The sequence below is a fragment of the Numida meleagris genome, chromosome 6 (assembly GCF_002078875.1).
Source record: "Numida meleagris isolate 19003 breed g44 Domestic line chromosome 6, NumMel1.0, whole genome shotgun sequence".
Classification (NCBI taxonomy): Eukaryota; Metazoa; Chordata; class Aves; order Galliformes; family Numididae; genus Numida; species Numida meleagris.
This window is the reverse complement of record NC_034414.1, coordinates 26,464,968-26,478,990: the sequence shown is the minus strand read 5'-3', so window position 1 is coordinate 26,478,990 and position 14,023 is coordinate 26,464,968. Positions and strand designations below refer to the sequence as shown.

General features: G+C 39.4%; 1 protein-coding gene across 2 annotated transcripts in view; it reads left to right on the top strand.

Moving 5' to 3' along the window:
- The window catches only part of TTBK2 (tau tubulin kinase 2), an 87,807-nt gene continuing 73,856 nt past the window's right edge, over positions 73–14,023 (top strand). For both annotated transcript variants that reach the window (XM_021403428.1, XM_021403427.1), the window contains exon 1: positions 73–195. The gene's annotated coding sequence lies outside the window, so the exon portion shown is untranslated. The remainder of the gene's footprint in view (positions 196–14,023) is intronic.

The following is a 14,023-nucleotide window of genomic DNA, read 5'->3' as shown; positions in this document are numbered from 1 at the left end:
ATAGAGACAGCGCCGCACGCCATGGGGCGGAGGCTGGGCCGGGGGCCGCCGCTCTAGCCCCCCCCCCCTCCCCCCACCCCCGTCGGCTCCGCTGCCCGTAGGCCACCCCCGCAGCGGCGGGCGGCACCGGGCTCCGCAGGGACCCGCAGGGACGCAGCGCCCCGAGGAGCCGTCGCCGCCTCGGCCCCGTTCCAGGTGAGGAGACGCGGAGCTGTCTCGCTCCCGCCCCGGGGCTGGGGTCTGCGTGTGGGTCGCGGCCCGCGGGGAGGGGGCCGAGGAGCGGGCCCGGCGGCTCCCGGCCTCCCCGCGGGGCTGGGGTTTACGGGCGCTCCGTCCCTCCCGCTTGCCGCAAGGAGAGCGGTGCCGCGGGGAGGGCTTGCGGCCCCGTGCAGCCGCACCGCCGGCCCCGCGTTGTGGCGGCGGGCAGAGCGCGGTGCGGGTCCGTCTGTCCGGCCGTCTGCCGCCCCGAGTCGCGGAGCCATTAGCGGTAGCATCGGTACGTGAACGCGGCTCCGCCTGGCTAGGCCGCGGGTGTGCTCGCTACGGGTAATAGTAAACATACGGACTGCGTAGGGACGGCATTTAGGAAAGCGTTGTTGTGTGCTCTTCTCCTGGAGGAAAGGAGAGGGGAATGCCTCGCTCCGAAGGCTGCGGGGATCCCCGGGCCTGCGGCCGCGTCCCTGGGTACCGCGCTGGAGCGGGAGCGGAGGGGACAAAGATCGGAGCGGGGCCGGTAACCGCTGCTGGGAGCGGGGCGACCGGCGGGAGGAGTAATGTCAGTGCAGGCTTGGGGGACAAAACCAGGCTCCCGCGCTGCGCCTGATCACAGCCTTTTGGGAAGCACCAACAGTATTCATAATTAATACGTAAAGCACCGTAGAAAGTGGGTTATCAAATAGCTCGTAATAGCTCTGTTAGGCTGGACGTGCAGAACCAGTTGAATTTCAGATGAATTATTCAGAACTGGTATGGTGTATTGATGGGAAGGTTGAGAACCCCTAAACGAAGCATGCTCTAATTTTGGAATCTCGTTGGTCTTAGAGTGCAGAATTAGTTTCCATGTTGTGAAGAGGGGGGGGAAAAAAGAAGAAGAATTCTTATATATTCTCCATAGTTAACTCCATGCCTCTGTGTATGTCGGATGGTTTCAGCTGCTGTATCTGAGCAAACAAAAGATAAAAGCATGTTTTGCTGCTCATTTAATTTCGGAAATGTTTGGGGTGGCTCTTAATGGTATGAACTCGTGGCACAAATGTATATATGCACTTCTATTCTGTGTTAACATCACAGAATTCTTCCTTGTGATGATCCCTCTGCTTTACAGCGTGAACTACGTTTACAAAGTATTAAAACTTTCTTAACTTTATAAATGAGAAGCGTGCTTATTGGCATTTGTTTAGTCTGTAAGAAAATCTGACTGCAGTAATGCATTTCCTCATCTGTGAGAAGTTGTTTTGAAAATGAAGATACTGCAGTTACAAAAACGCGAAGACGGAATCAATTCTCTCTAACAAATACTTTGTTCTTCTTTGATATATTTTTGGATGTACCGTTGTGCTCTTGAAATCCGGTGTCTTTTTATACGTGTTACTGTGGAAGCGTGAGGGGTTCGAATGAGAAGAGCCGTGTGGGAGGATGGAGCATCGAGATGCTGGTCAGGCTCGGCGTGGTCATGGCACTACTTCTGCATGCGGCAGTTTCTCTTACCTCTGACATCACAAATTCCAGAGAGTTTTTTCTAGGGTTACTGATTAAATCAAGAAAGATTTTTGAGTGTAATTAAAAGAGAAGGGTGAGTGATGTTTTCCCAGTTAGAAACTGATTTCTAACTGACAAGCTTCTACTAATTCTCTGTATATGGATACCTAAGGTTAAACACTTGCTTAGCATGTGAATTTGTGCTATATAGTGTGTTAATATACTCCTGTGTTTTCTGCTTCTGCTGAGACTCATTTATCTAGTGGGAATGAATTGATGCTTAGTAACAGGAGACGTGCAGTTTCTGTGTTTCTCAGTGTTTTGCATTGTGCCTCTCTCCTGCTCTTTTAAACCTTGACACAAAGCCTTTGTGTTTGGCAGGAGGGGAGGAGAAACAGCTGCCTCCTCTGTGTAAGACACTGGCTGGGGTCCTTCCCGGTCTCTCAGGGATGCATCAAACGCCGTCCAGCCGCTGTCCTTCCTCCCTCTGCCTACCTTGTAAGGCACTCTGCTCATGGCAGGGAAACATGAGCTTCGTTGCATTGATCTCGCAGATCAATGTGTTGCACCATGCATCTAGGAGAAAGGTCTGACAGGCTAATTGCTCAGGTAGAGATGTGCACGCGTTTAAACATGCAAAATTGACTCAATGTGAGTTGTATGTTAAGGGGTCCAATAGATCGCTTTTTGTTTAAAAATTACTTACAGTCAGCTTGGTTTCTTGTCAGTGATGGAAATGAAAGAAGCTTTTCGAAATGCATAGTCTTTTACATTTTTCCTTAACAAGGTGGTGTTTAGACTGCTTGAATGGGAACTAATGCATAAATACATAACTTGAAATTATTTCGGGCAGTTGTGAGAGTACAAGTAAATGTGGCAGTTTAACTTCCTGCTTTTTCACACTAATGGAGTGCTTTAATGGTTGTGCTGTATTCCACCTCGAGTAGTGCTGGAATAAAAATGGACTTCCCTGCCTTTGCTGGAAACACTGAATACTACGTAACACTGCTGCTAGCAGCCCTAGCCTTCACAATTGCTTCTTAGAAAATATCATCCAATCTTTTACTTATCCTTTACACCTTCAGTATATTTATTGGTGTCTTCCTTTTTTTTTTTTTTCCCTGCAGTGATAGCTGTTATTTCCTATATTAGCTTACACATCACTAATTTTGAAGCATAAGTAGTAGAAAATCAGAAGAATATCACGTGACCCTTTGTCTCTTGATTTGGTTGAATATCTTTTTCTCAGTTTTGAGAAGTCCTGCAAGCCCCGAGTTCAGTAACTTACTCTTCAAATCTATTTTTCAGTTAATGGAGAAAAATCTTTGAAAACTTTAAGGAGTTTTTTGGGGAGAAGGATTTAATTTCGGAGGTAGGAGAGAAAGAAGGGTGGACTGGGAGACTTAAGATGTCTGCAGCATTTTTAGTAAATCTGTTGTGAAGACTTAAAAAACTGGTTCACTACTACATTCAGGTATGTTTTCTTTTTCCTGTGGGTCTTGTACTTCATGGTTGATTCTGTGATGAAAAGTATTGCTCAAATGCTTTTCAAAATGCTATTTTATGCTATTGCTTTGTCTCCAAAGAGATTCATCAGTTATTGAGAATTAAGTTATTTGGACTGATGAGGAATTCCATGTGATAATTCTTCCTTTCAGAGAAATGTATGTATTTGCATATGTTGCTTCACCTTGAGTCTGGTTGCAGCTGGAGGAGAGGAGGGCTGCCTGTTCTTCTATGGGTGAAGTTTAGGAGCTTGTTGATGCTATCAGGGACGGAAGTCAGATTTTGCAATACGCAGCCATCTGATATATAAAGAAAGGGTAAAACATGCTGAACTTGCTTTGAGAGCTTTAAAAAGATGTGCAATTGTTTTAATATGAGGCCCTTTTCTAATTTCTGAATGTTGCAAAGGTATTCATTAGTTCATGAAGAGACAAGTTACTATCTGAAGCTAAAATGGGGAGAAACTGAAGCGGTCAAGATGGATGTCATGCCTAAATGGAAATACCATTATTAAGGTTTTGATGCATTGCTCTCTCAGCTGGAGTTATCAAATTCTGTACCTGTGTTAATAGGCTGGTTTCGGTGGACTCGTCTACAGTTAGAGAAGATTTTGCCTGGTGTGGTTCGCGTGTTCTCAGTGCTTGGGAACTGTTTCTAGTCAGCAGCTGCTTATTGACTCTGGTCTCTATCACATCCCAAAGAATTTTCAGATAATGCTTCTTGCTTTTTTCATGCTCCCTCTCAGTACATTCAAATTTTGCAACATTTCTAGCAAAAGTCATTTGATACAATGTTCTGCAGAAAAGCAGTAGAATTAGATTGCTTTGTTTGGTGTACTAGCAGGTTGTTTTTTGTTGCAGCTGTTAAGTTTACTGCTCCAGGCATGCTTCAGATGCTACTCTTGTCTAGCAGTATAGCTTCTGAGCAAATTAGGCACGTCTGTTTAGCTTCAGTGTTGACTATTTAAAAAAAGAAATTAAAAAATGAGGTGAGAAGGTGATCTGTAGATCAATAAATAGAGCGTGCTTCTCTTCAGCATATGGTGTTCTTCTTAGAACATTGGTGTCGTTATTTTGTTGTAAACAGCATTACGTCCAATTATTTACAATCTCAAAATGGTTTATTGTTTCTCCATCTTTCCATTTGTCAGCATTCTGCACTAAATAGATCCAGAATGGGCATTATCAGATGATTGAAGCTGTGTTAAAAGAGGAATGTCTGTGCTACTCTTTGAGTTTCATTGAATGTTCTGCCTTCATATGTGACACTTTGACTTTCTGTTTCCAGTAGTCTGTAAAATCAAGGTACTATTCCTGAGGAAGTGTCGGCCTCAAGCAAACTGGCCTGTGGTACCCCAGGAGCTGAAGGAGCAGAATTGATACTGGATCAGGATTCTATTTCAGTATAACGTTTATCTGCTGTTGTGTAGGGCTCCAGGGATAATTGCGATGATCATGATGATTTGGGTGAAATGATATTTCTGCAGTTTTGAGTAAGACAGTATTTCCACTGGGGAAAACTGTGGAACATTTCGTCTGCATGGAGCAAACTCATGAAAGAATCATAAGACAGATCAGTGTGAAGAAAGTGTTTATTGGTCTTGCGGGAGAAATGTGCTAGCTAACCCAGACAGTTTTTGTCTTGACTACGCAAGAACTAAGAAATGCTGAAACTGAGGAGCGAATTCGAGTCTCCCGCAGTAAAGCAGATGCGTAGAGGAAAGAAACTCCATCATTTACTGTTTGGTGCTTGACGTTTTCTTGTAGACATACATACACATAAACATAATTTTCACATGTTAGCTTTTCAGGTGAAATTGCAGATTATTGTTGAACCAAACAGCTGGCTGCTGTTTAAAAGGAGAAGAACGTGTCTTCTGCCTGTGCCTTTTCTAGTGTCCATCGATCTCTAAGCTGCACCACCTATATTACTCATAGGCTTGGCAGTGAATGATTCTAAGGAGGGAGTTGTTTATATTGCTTTTTTTCTGAGGTATGTTTATAATTCTTATTAGGTCATGCCGTTCGGTGCAACTTCACTCTGAATGGCTAGCTGAGGGAAGCAGTCATAACCAGATGCTTTCTGGTGTAGTAGACTAGGTGCTTGGCTGGTGGTTTCTGCCTATTGTCAACTTGCAGAGGAGGCAAGAATAGGAGGAACATTTTATCGGAAAGCCTGCTGTTTGGTTGTGTTTTACTTCCTCTCCTATTGATTAGAAGCAGGAAACTTGGACTGGTAGTTTCATTCGGTCTGGACACTTCTTATTGTTGATACTGTTCTTATAGATTTCATTAGTTATGATCCTAGGATACCTTGTTTATTTGGCTTTTTTTTTTTTTTTTTTTTTTTTTCTGTAAGAATCTCCCATGACTGGACTTTCCTTTCCTTGATGAGTCAATTTTCCCTTGACCTCCCTCTGCAATACAATTGCATCAGGATAGTTTTGCATGTTTGGCAGCTAGTTAAAATCTGAGTTTGCACTTCTGATGTTTAAGAAATTGCTATCACTTTTTAGATTATCTTGGTCCACGTGTTCATATTACACAAATTTACTAATTCTTGTGCTTTTTCATTCTGTGATACTTTATTTTTTAACCAGTCCCTTGACTGTTAAAGTATACTTTCCTGTCTTAGGGTGTTTTCAACATAGGATAATTATATTTCCCTAATGAAATATACTTTTATAGTTAAGTTTCAAAGATTAAAGATTCATCAGCTGCTTTAAGGGCAAGGGAGCCATTATGGTTGTTGAGGCTAACTGTGCACAAGACCAGCTTCCCTAGGCTTCTCTGAATAGTGTTTGTTAACAGTAGTTGAAGAGAAGTATATCATTCAAGAGATTATTTGGTTGTCTTTTAAGAATCCTCAGGAATGAGGAATCCATTGAAATCATTCATGAAGCATTACAATAGTAGAATATCCTTACTCACTATAAGACCTCAGATCTTTTTGTTTATAAGTGATCTAAATGTTCAACCTTTGACTATTAGAATTTTCTGTGTCAGAATGTGAATCTCTTGTGATTGCTTAAGCAGCTTTTATTTGATAACCTAAAGGCATTGAGCTTCGTGGTCTTCCCACTTGATGCATATTCTCCAATGCTTTAATAGCTGTTTTCTGCCTCTTTTCTTGACATGTGAACACCAAAACTGGGTATAGTACTCCAGCAGCAATTGTAATGCTGGCAGGTAGAGAGGTGTTACAATCTCCCATAGTATTTATTTACCTACTCATCTGTGGTTGTCAGAGCCTTACTGCCACAGTAGATGTATCTAATTAGGAGTGACTGATTATCTGTATCATGTCAGATGCTGTTTCTGTGTGTTCTTTGCTCCACGATGTATAATGTCCTCTTTTATCTGAGTTGGAACACGTGCAGTTTGATTGCACTGCATTAAGCGGCTGACATAGTTTGTCCTGTGCCACTTCCTCATCTCAGGATCACCTATGGACCTTGTAAATTGTTTTTCCTAAACTGTTAGTAAAAAATGTGTGAATAAATTGATCATCTGATTCCTGTGGGGACTTATTAGAGCAGCATTAGTTCAGTTATCTTAGTTATATTTTGGGACCTATTCTTTCTTGTGATCTGCTAATTTTTTGGCAATTTTACTTTCTTAAAAACAGACCTCAGTGTGGTACTTAGGCACCTTACAGAGGTGTTGTTGCTGTACAATCTTTATAGGCCAAAGTTGTAATGTTGTTATTAAAAAGTTTCTTTGACAAGAACATCAGTTGAATGGCAGCGATTATGTTATCTTTCGCTTATTCCTTATGCTTCGTTTAGACTCAGTTCCTCTATTTTGCCTGGAGCTGGCATCCCGTAGGTGGCTACAGTTCTCAGCCCGGGCAGGCCGCGCTGTTCCGAGCAGCGCTCTCGCCCCGCCGCGCCCTCGCGGAGCTGGCCATGGTGCTGAGCGCCGCCCCGGCCGGGGCCCTGCGGGCATCGTCCGCTCCTCGGGGCGCGAGGCCTCGCTAACCAGCTCCTGGTTCCGCATAGCGTTCTGCCCTTGGACCTCTGCAGCAAACCTTCGTGCATACGCTCTGCGGTAGAAGGGGTTTCCCCAAAAGCATTGTATCTGGCTTTCTCACAGCCCCAGTCATGTTGCATTCATCATCAGAAGCAGATTCCTTGCAGCCCAAATTACACCAAAGGTATTTATACCAACATTGAGCAAGAGAGAGAAACTCGTGCAGTTCTATTGGTGCCGCTATAATGTGAAACTTGAGCGATCACAGTCCATCAGAACAAATCAGATAGTGTATATAGTGCAAAAACATGGTTCTCACTGTTTCGTGATCTCTCAGTCCTGGTTGTCAAGAGAGTCCTACAAAACAGCATCCAAAGATGAGCCTGAGAAATAATACATCTGTAAGCAGCTTTCAGCTTATTGCAAACATTTTCAAATATATTTTCATCTCTTTCCCACTAGCAACTGTGTTCTCCCTTCCTCTCCACACCACTCTTTTCTTTCTCATGTATTTCAAACGTGATATGCTACGCATAACCCTCCCCTCTCCCAACACTCAAATAAAACTTAGAAAAATGCATCTGAGAGTTCCTTTCCTTGTGTTGCTCCCATCACCAGATGCCTCAGCTTGACAAACTTTCAGTAGACAAATTGTCCTTTGGTCAGACTTGTCAGCTGATAACGACTGACAAATGGATTAAAGAAATGTACATCTGCCCTGATCCCCCTCCCCCTGCATATTAGCCTTGCAGGGTTTTTAATATTTAATAATGTGGTTAAAGCCTAGTCCTCTTAGGGCAAGAAATTCTATGTCAGCAGAAGCGTCTGATTACTTACCTAGCAAATGCTGTAGAAATCTCTTCATCATTCTTCCTTGTTAATAGGCAGTGCCAGACCAAAATTAGATGTATATGTGCTGAATATAATCAGGGCAAAAATATTTTAATCCAGTGGTAAGAATTGAATTTTTAAAAAGCCTATCTTTATACAGGATTTGCGTTTAATGTGTTTTTTGTGGAAAGGTAGCAAAATTAAGATGACAATTTAGCTAAAAATTCAGAGATTCCTTATGAAATTATGTTGAGGAATAACCCACTGAAACTATTTAGAAAAATGAAAATCACGTTAAGAGATTTGACTATTATATCACTTCTGGCAACAGAATTATCAGTTTTACATTGTAAATTATTTGTAGACAACATCATATGTCTTCCACAGTTTATGGCAATTGTTTCTGGCTGTTCATGAGAGGTATTTTTTTGTTGTTGCTATGTGGTGTTTTTTTTTCTTTTCCCCCCTGAATTAAACACATAATTGGGGATGCCTTGAGTCAGCCTCAAGTAGATACAAAAGTCACAGTTTTGGGGAGCTTTTTATACCCTTGCTTCTCTTGACGCTCAGGTCTTCAGCAGCCTAGAATTTTCTAGTCGTGTCACTTGTATAAAAATGGTTGTTTGTGTAGCTGCTACCTGAGGTAACAAACTTTCATTCAGAGATTGGTTTCTTTGAATTCCAAGTGTGCTTTAGCTGTACTCAACCTTCAGTGTGTGCAAATGCATAGCGTGAATTTTCATTGCTAAAATTCTCACCTAGAATCCCTCAACCAGCTGCATTAAATAAACTTGAGGTTAAGAGACATGTACTAACGTGTTGGTTCTCTGCATCCAACCAGTAGAATTAATTGAATGTAATGATGAGAGACGTTTCCTTATCTGAAGCCAGATACTGGGATGAAAATACATCCCTTGTCTAATCAATATCTTTCTGCAACCATCTATAGCCTGTTTTTTTCATATTGAACTTTGTATGTAACAAGTCACGTGCTAAGATGATAAGCAGAGATGATTACCTTCTTAGGGTTGGCATAAGATCCGCTTGGCTTGAACTGTTTGGCATCTGATGTAGGATAAAGTAATGGAAAAACTGCAAGTAATTAGTGAACTCACGAATAAGACAGATTTGCTGTTTTCAAGTAAGTGATGTGTGGAAGTCATCCATGATCCTCACATCTATGGGAAAGTTTACCCATACGCAATCACCAGTATCGAATCACACCATACTTAAAAACTCTATTGGCTCAATTCCGTGCATGCATAATTTTCCCAACTGATGGAGGAGCATGTAGTTTCATTGGAAAGAACCATTGGTTATGTGAGAAGTAGGCAAAGCATTAAAAATAAATAACATGATTGTGATATGATTATTATTTAAAAGATTACTATGCATATATGTTTTTAGCATGTTTTTTGTTTAAAACTAAATCCAGTTGCCAATTCCATAAGTTTTTGTTGCTTTAAAGACGATTTTAGATAATCAAATTAATATTTTTGGCAAGAGTATTAGAGTGGAGGAGAAATACATGCACTGCATAAAGCAAGGCTTTTAGGTGGGGTAGAGAGCAGAAAAATAAATTGCTGACAGTAGTGATGTCCAGCTAATTTAACACTAGCATTGCTTTTCTTTACTTATAATCACGGGTCCTTTAAACTAGCTCTGCCAACTTGAAAGCAGTTCTACCCAATCCCTGCCTATAGGAGGATGTGTATTGGTACATGGTAATTCAAATTAGGGAACTATTCTATCTTAAGACTAAACTTTTCTGTGAATCTCCAATTTTAAGAAAGTTCTAGAAAGCTACTGCTGCCAAAATTTGCAATTAGAACCTCTCTGTCATGTGGTATAACTTGCAAGAACAACACATATAGAAAAAATATTACTTTCTAGGCTGATTCTGTCTTTTTTATTAATCTAAAAAGCTGTTAATTCAAGTAGCAGTGCTTATCATTAGAGGATGATACCATATGAATAAGATTATATGATGTTAAGTGGTTTTGATAACACTGCAGTTTTTAACATTTGAGAATCTTTTACTGTAACTGCTTATTCTGTGAATAGCCTAACTTTATAGCAGTAAGTATAATTTAAAATTTTACTTCAAAGGATTTTAGCAAAAGCAGTATTGTAAAAGAATATGTGATATTTTTTTAAAGAATATAAATGTGTTTATAGCCACATATCCTAAGGAACGTTAATGAATGAATGCAACCAAAAGTGAGATGCGTTTAATAACCTATGAATGGTTTGATCTCTGTTATGTTTAAAAATGCTCCAAGCTATATTTCCTTTGTTCTTTCTTTGTTTATTTTTTAATGAAAGTTAATACTTAGTAAAAGATGTGTGGAAACTCACTTTTGAGAGTTATTACTCATTATTTTCTAAAATACATATTGTAATAGTGATATTTCAACTGGGGTGTACATTTCTGATTTTAATGAATTACAAATTTGCTCTTCATTAAGGGTACCAAATCAAAAGGAGTATTGCTCTTCAGTCATAAGTGAAAAAACATGAGCAAATATAAAAAATTGTTGAAAGTCACAGGGCTATGGTATAAGTGCAAGTTATTAAATCAACATGATTTCATTGCTGAAATGGTCTGCAGCATGATTTGATGCACCTTGATTAGAGGTAGAATTCAAGCTTATAATATTAGTGATTAGTATTAGTTTTAATGTGTATGTGAAAAATCTGAATTTGAATGAGAAGCATGATGATGGAGGGCATGGGAAGTGTGTCAACTGATGGGAAGAGTACTATAAATAGATACATTGAGATTATTATAGACTAAACTCAGTATAGAAGAGGAAGGTGAAATGATGGAACAAATTGTACTTGGAGATCCTGAATGTTTCTTGCATACAAGATTTTTTCTTTTCCTCCAAATAATTGCTTTACGGAAGAGCTAGAGAAAAAGAGTTTACTTAAGTGGAAACTGTTTGCTTTTTGTCGTCGTTCCAACAACAGCTAGCTAGTCAACAGGTTTAGGGCTGGAACTTCTTTGAAGCAAATGATAAAATGTTATGGGCAAATATTTAATTCAAATCGCAGCTCGTCGATTCAGATAATTTGAATTTATGGTATTATAGGGAACAGAATTTCTCTGTCTTCTCTCCGTCTTCCCAGACATAACGTAGGAATGTATAGTTGTTTGTTTTTTGATAGGAAGTACTTGAATGGTATACAATACTCAAGGTGCCAGTGAACCACGGATGTATAAAAAGCAGAGATGATCTTTGTGTTGTCCTCTGTTTTGCCTGAATTGCTAACATTTGATTTTATTGCTTTTTGACTGCTATTTATCATGAAGTTGCCATCACTTGTAACTGTGTATCATAATAATCAAGATCTTATTTTTGGTTGCTAATAGTCCTTTGTATTTTTAATTAGAAGTTAGCATTATTTTTTCTGATGTACATAATTTTACATTTATCTACACAGAACTTCAACTGATATTTCATTCCGAAGTTATTTGGTACCACAGGTCACACAATAGTTCCTCAAGTTGTCTCTTGTCTTTTCGTTCTTCCTTTTTTAAAAAACACAAACAAACAAAAAAACACTAAATGACATATTGTCAGCCAACTTTTGTTATCTTAGTTCTTATTCTGCTTTCCAGGTTATCTGTAAAAATGTTGATTCGTGCTGATCGTATCTTGCTCCTTGCAGAACTAGTGACCTCCTTCCTTTGTCTGAGGTGACTACTTAGTCCTGTTTCGTGCCTTTTAACCAATTATTGTGTAAAGCACATGTCCTTTTATGCCGTGTCTGTTCAGTTTCTTTAAAAAGACTTTGTCAGATAGTTTTTAGGAATACAAATAGACATTATCTGGATTGTGCTTATCTGCCTTACTGTTTCTTTAAAACTCCAAGATTTGGAATATAGCTCTTTGTTTCAACAAAACCATGTTATCTCCTCAACTATATCCCTTTTATTCCAATGTTCAGTAGTTCTATTCATCATTACAGTATCTACTAATTTGCTTGGTTCAGATAGTGGATTTCCAGACCTGAAGTTTATAGGATGTCCCATGTAACCCTTCTTAAGAATTGGCGATGTATTTGCCATGCTCTAATCCTTATATGCCAGTGTAGTTACAAGTGAGACCTTTTGTGCCATCATAAATAGATCAGTTGTTACACCCTTGAGTTTCTTTCAAACTTTGTTGAATACCATCTGACACTGGTGACATTAGTTTTCATTTTATGTATTCCGTATTCCTTTCAATATAAGGCAAATCTTCCAATGAGTTTCGTAAAGGAGTATTTTTCGTACGTATTTTCTCATTTTCTTTCATTGTCAACACAGATGCAAAAAGTCACTGAGTTTCTCTATTGCAGTCTTTCTTTCTTTGAATGTACTTGTTATACCCTGACAATTTATTGTTCCTACATATTCTCTGGTAAACTTTACTGCCTGGGGATTTTTTAAAATTAGTTTTAATGTATTGTATTTATTCCTCAGTCTATTTTGTTTTGTCCCAGTTGCTCTTTTGCGCCTCCTGTAGCTTACTATTTTTTAAAATTAGTTACTTTTTTGTTGTTCAGGTGTTCTCCTAACCTACTGTTCATTTATGTGGGCTTTCTTTTGGCTTCCTTCAAGTCTGTCTTATTTGATATTTTATGTTCCGCACTGTGCTTCCTGCTTGGTGTATGTCAGAGAGACTGCTTGATTTGCAAGACCAAAATGAGACTAAAATGGGAGGTAAGTTCAGGCAGTCTTTAAAGAATGTGACCAGGAATTATATCACGCGCTAAATAATGATCTTCTTAAAGAAAAATTGTGTTTAAATATCCAAGAAATCCATTCCAAAATTTGAAAGCAATGCTATTAGTGATCCAGATGGAAGATCATGAGTCAGGTTTTCTATATATGAATAATTTGTGCAACAATATTTTTTTTCAGTGGAACTTGAATTAAAAATGTAAATATTGATCTTGATAAATGATGACTCATCAGCCTAAAAGAAATAGCTCTCTGTGCTGTACTATATATTCACAGATGATCTAGAAAAAGTGCAAATAGTGAACTGACAGTCTGATGGTAAATGGGCATTGAGAATAGTAAAGCTGTAGACAGGCATGGAAGAACTGCAGAAAGACATTGCAACTCTGTCTGAGGTAACGATAGATGAAAATTATTGTAAAGAAGTGCATAGATGGAAAAATAGTTTTGAAATGTGCACAGTGATAGGCTAACCTCTCTGGAGTGAAGTCTTGCAGGTTTTCTGAAAATAGTGTATCAATGCCTAAGAACATTTCATAGAGGTTGTGGTAGGTCTGAAAAAATTACATAGAAAGTGGAAAAACAAAACAGTGAGTGAAAGAGTAAATAGATGAAGAGAGACACGAGGGGAATATGATAGCAAGCTATTCCCTGCATGGGTCTAAAAACCCATGAACAAGGAACAATTGCAAACTCTACCTTCCAATACAAAGGTTAGTGAATCTCACGTGCGATTAACAGAAGATAAATTGAAAACAAATATGTTCTTCCCACAGCATGGAAATAAATCGTAGTTTTCTTGCAGCAGTGTTATGGATACTAAAAGCTTTCATGGGTTCAGAAAATATATGATGAATTTGGAGCTGGGAAGTCTTAAATATAATCTTTGGCTCAAAAAGAGTTTTTTGTCCTGGCTTTTTATATCCTCAGAATGTATCCTGAGAAAGTATGATTATATGCTTTCTGCATCCCTGTTTCTTCCCTCTGCATATGCTGTTGGCAGCAGTCACAGACAGGAGATTGGGCTGAATAGATCTTTGGTCTAACTCATCTGTCTGCTCTCATGATTAGCTATCCATGCTATCTACTTTTCTGCTGTTGAAACTAATTTTAGGTTAAGTATCTACTACTAACTGAATTCATATTTTTTGGATTTGTCCCAGCTTTAAGTACTTTTGTCAAAGTTCCATTTGAGTTTCTTAATACCTGTCTCCCATTTCAAACCAGTCATTGTTGCTTGAAGACATGATGAAAGCCTCCTTCAGGCCAAGTCATGTTGTTGACT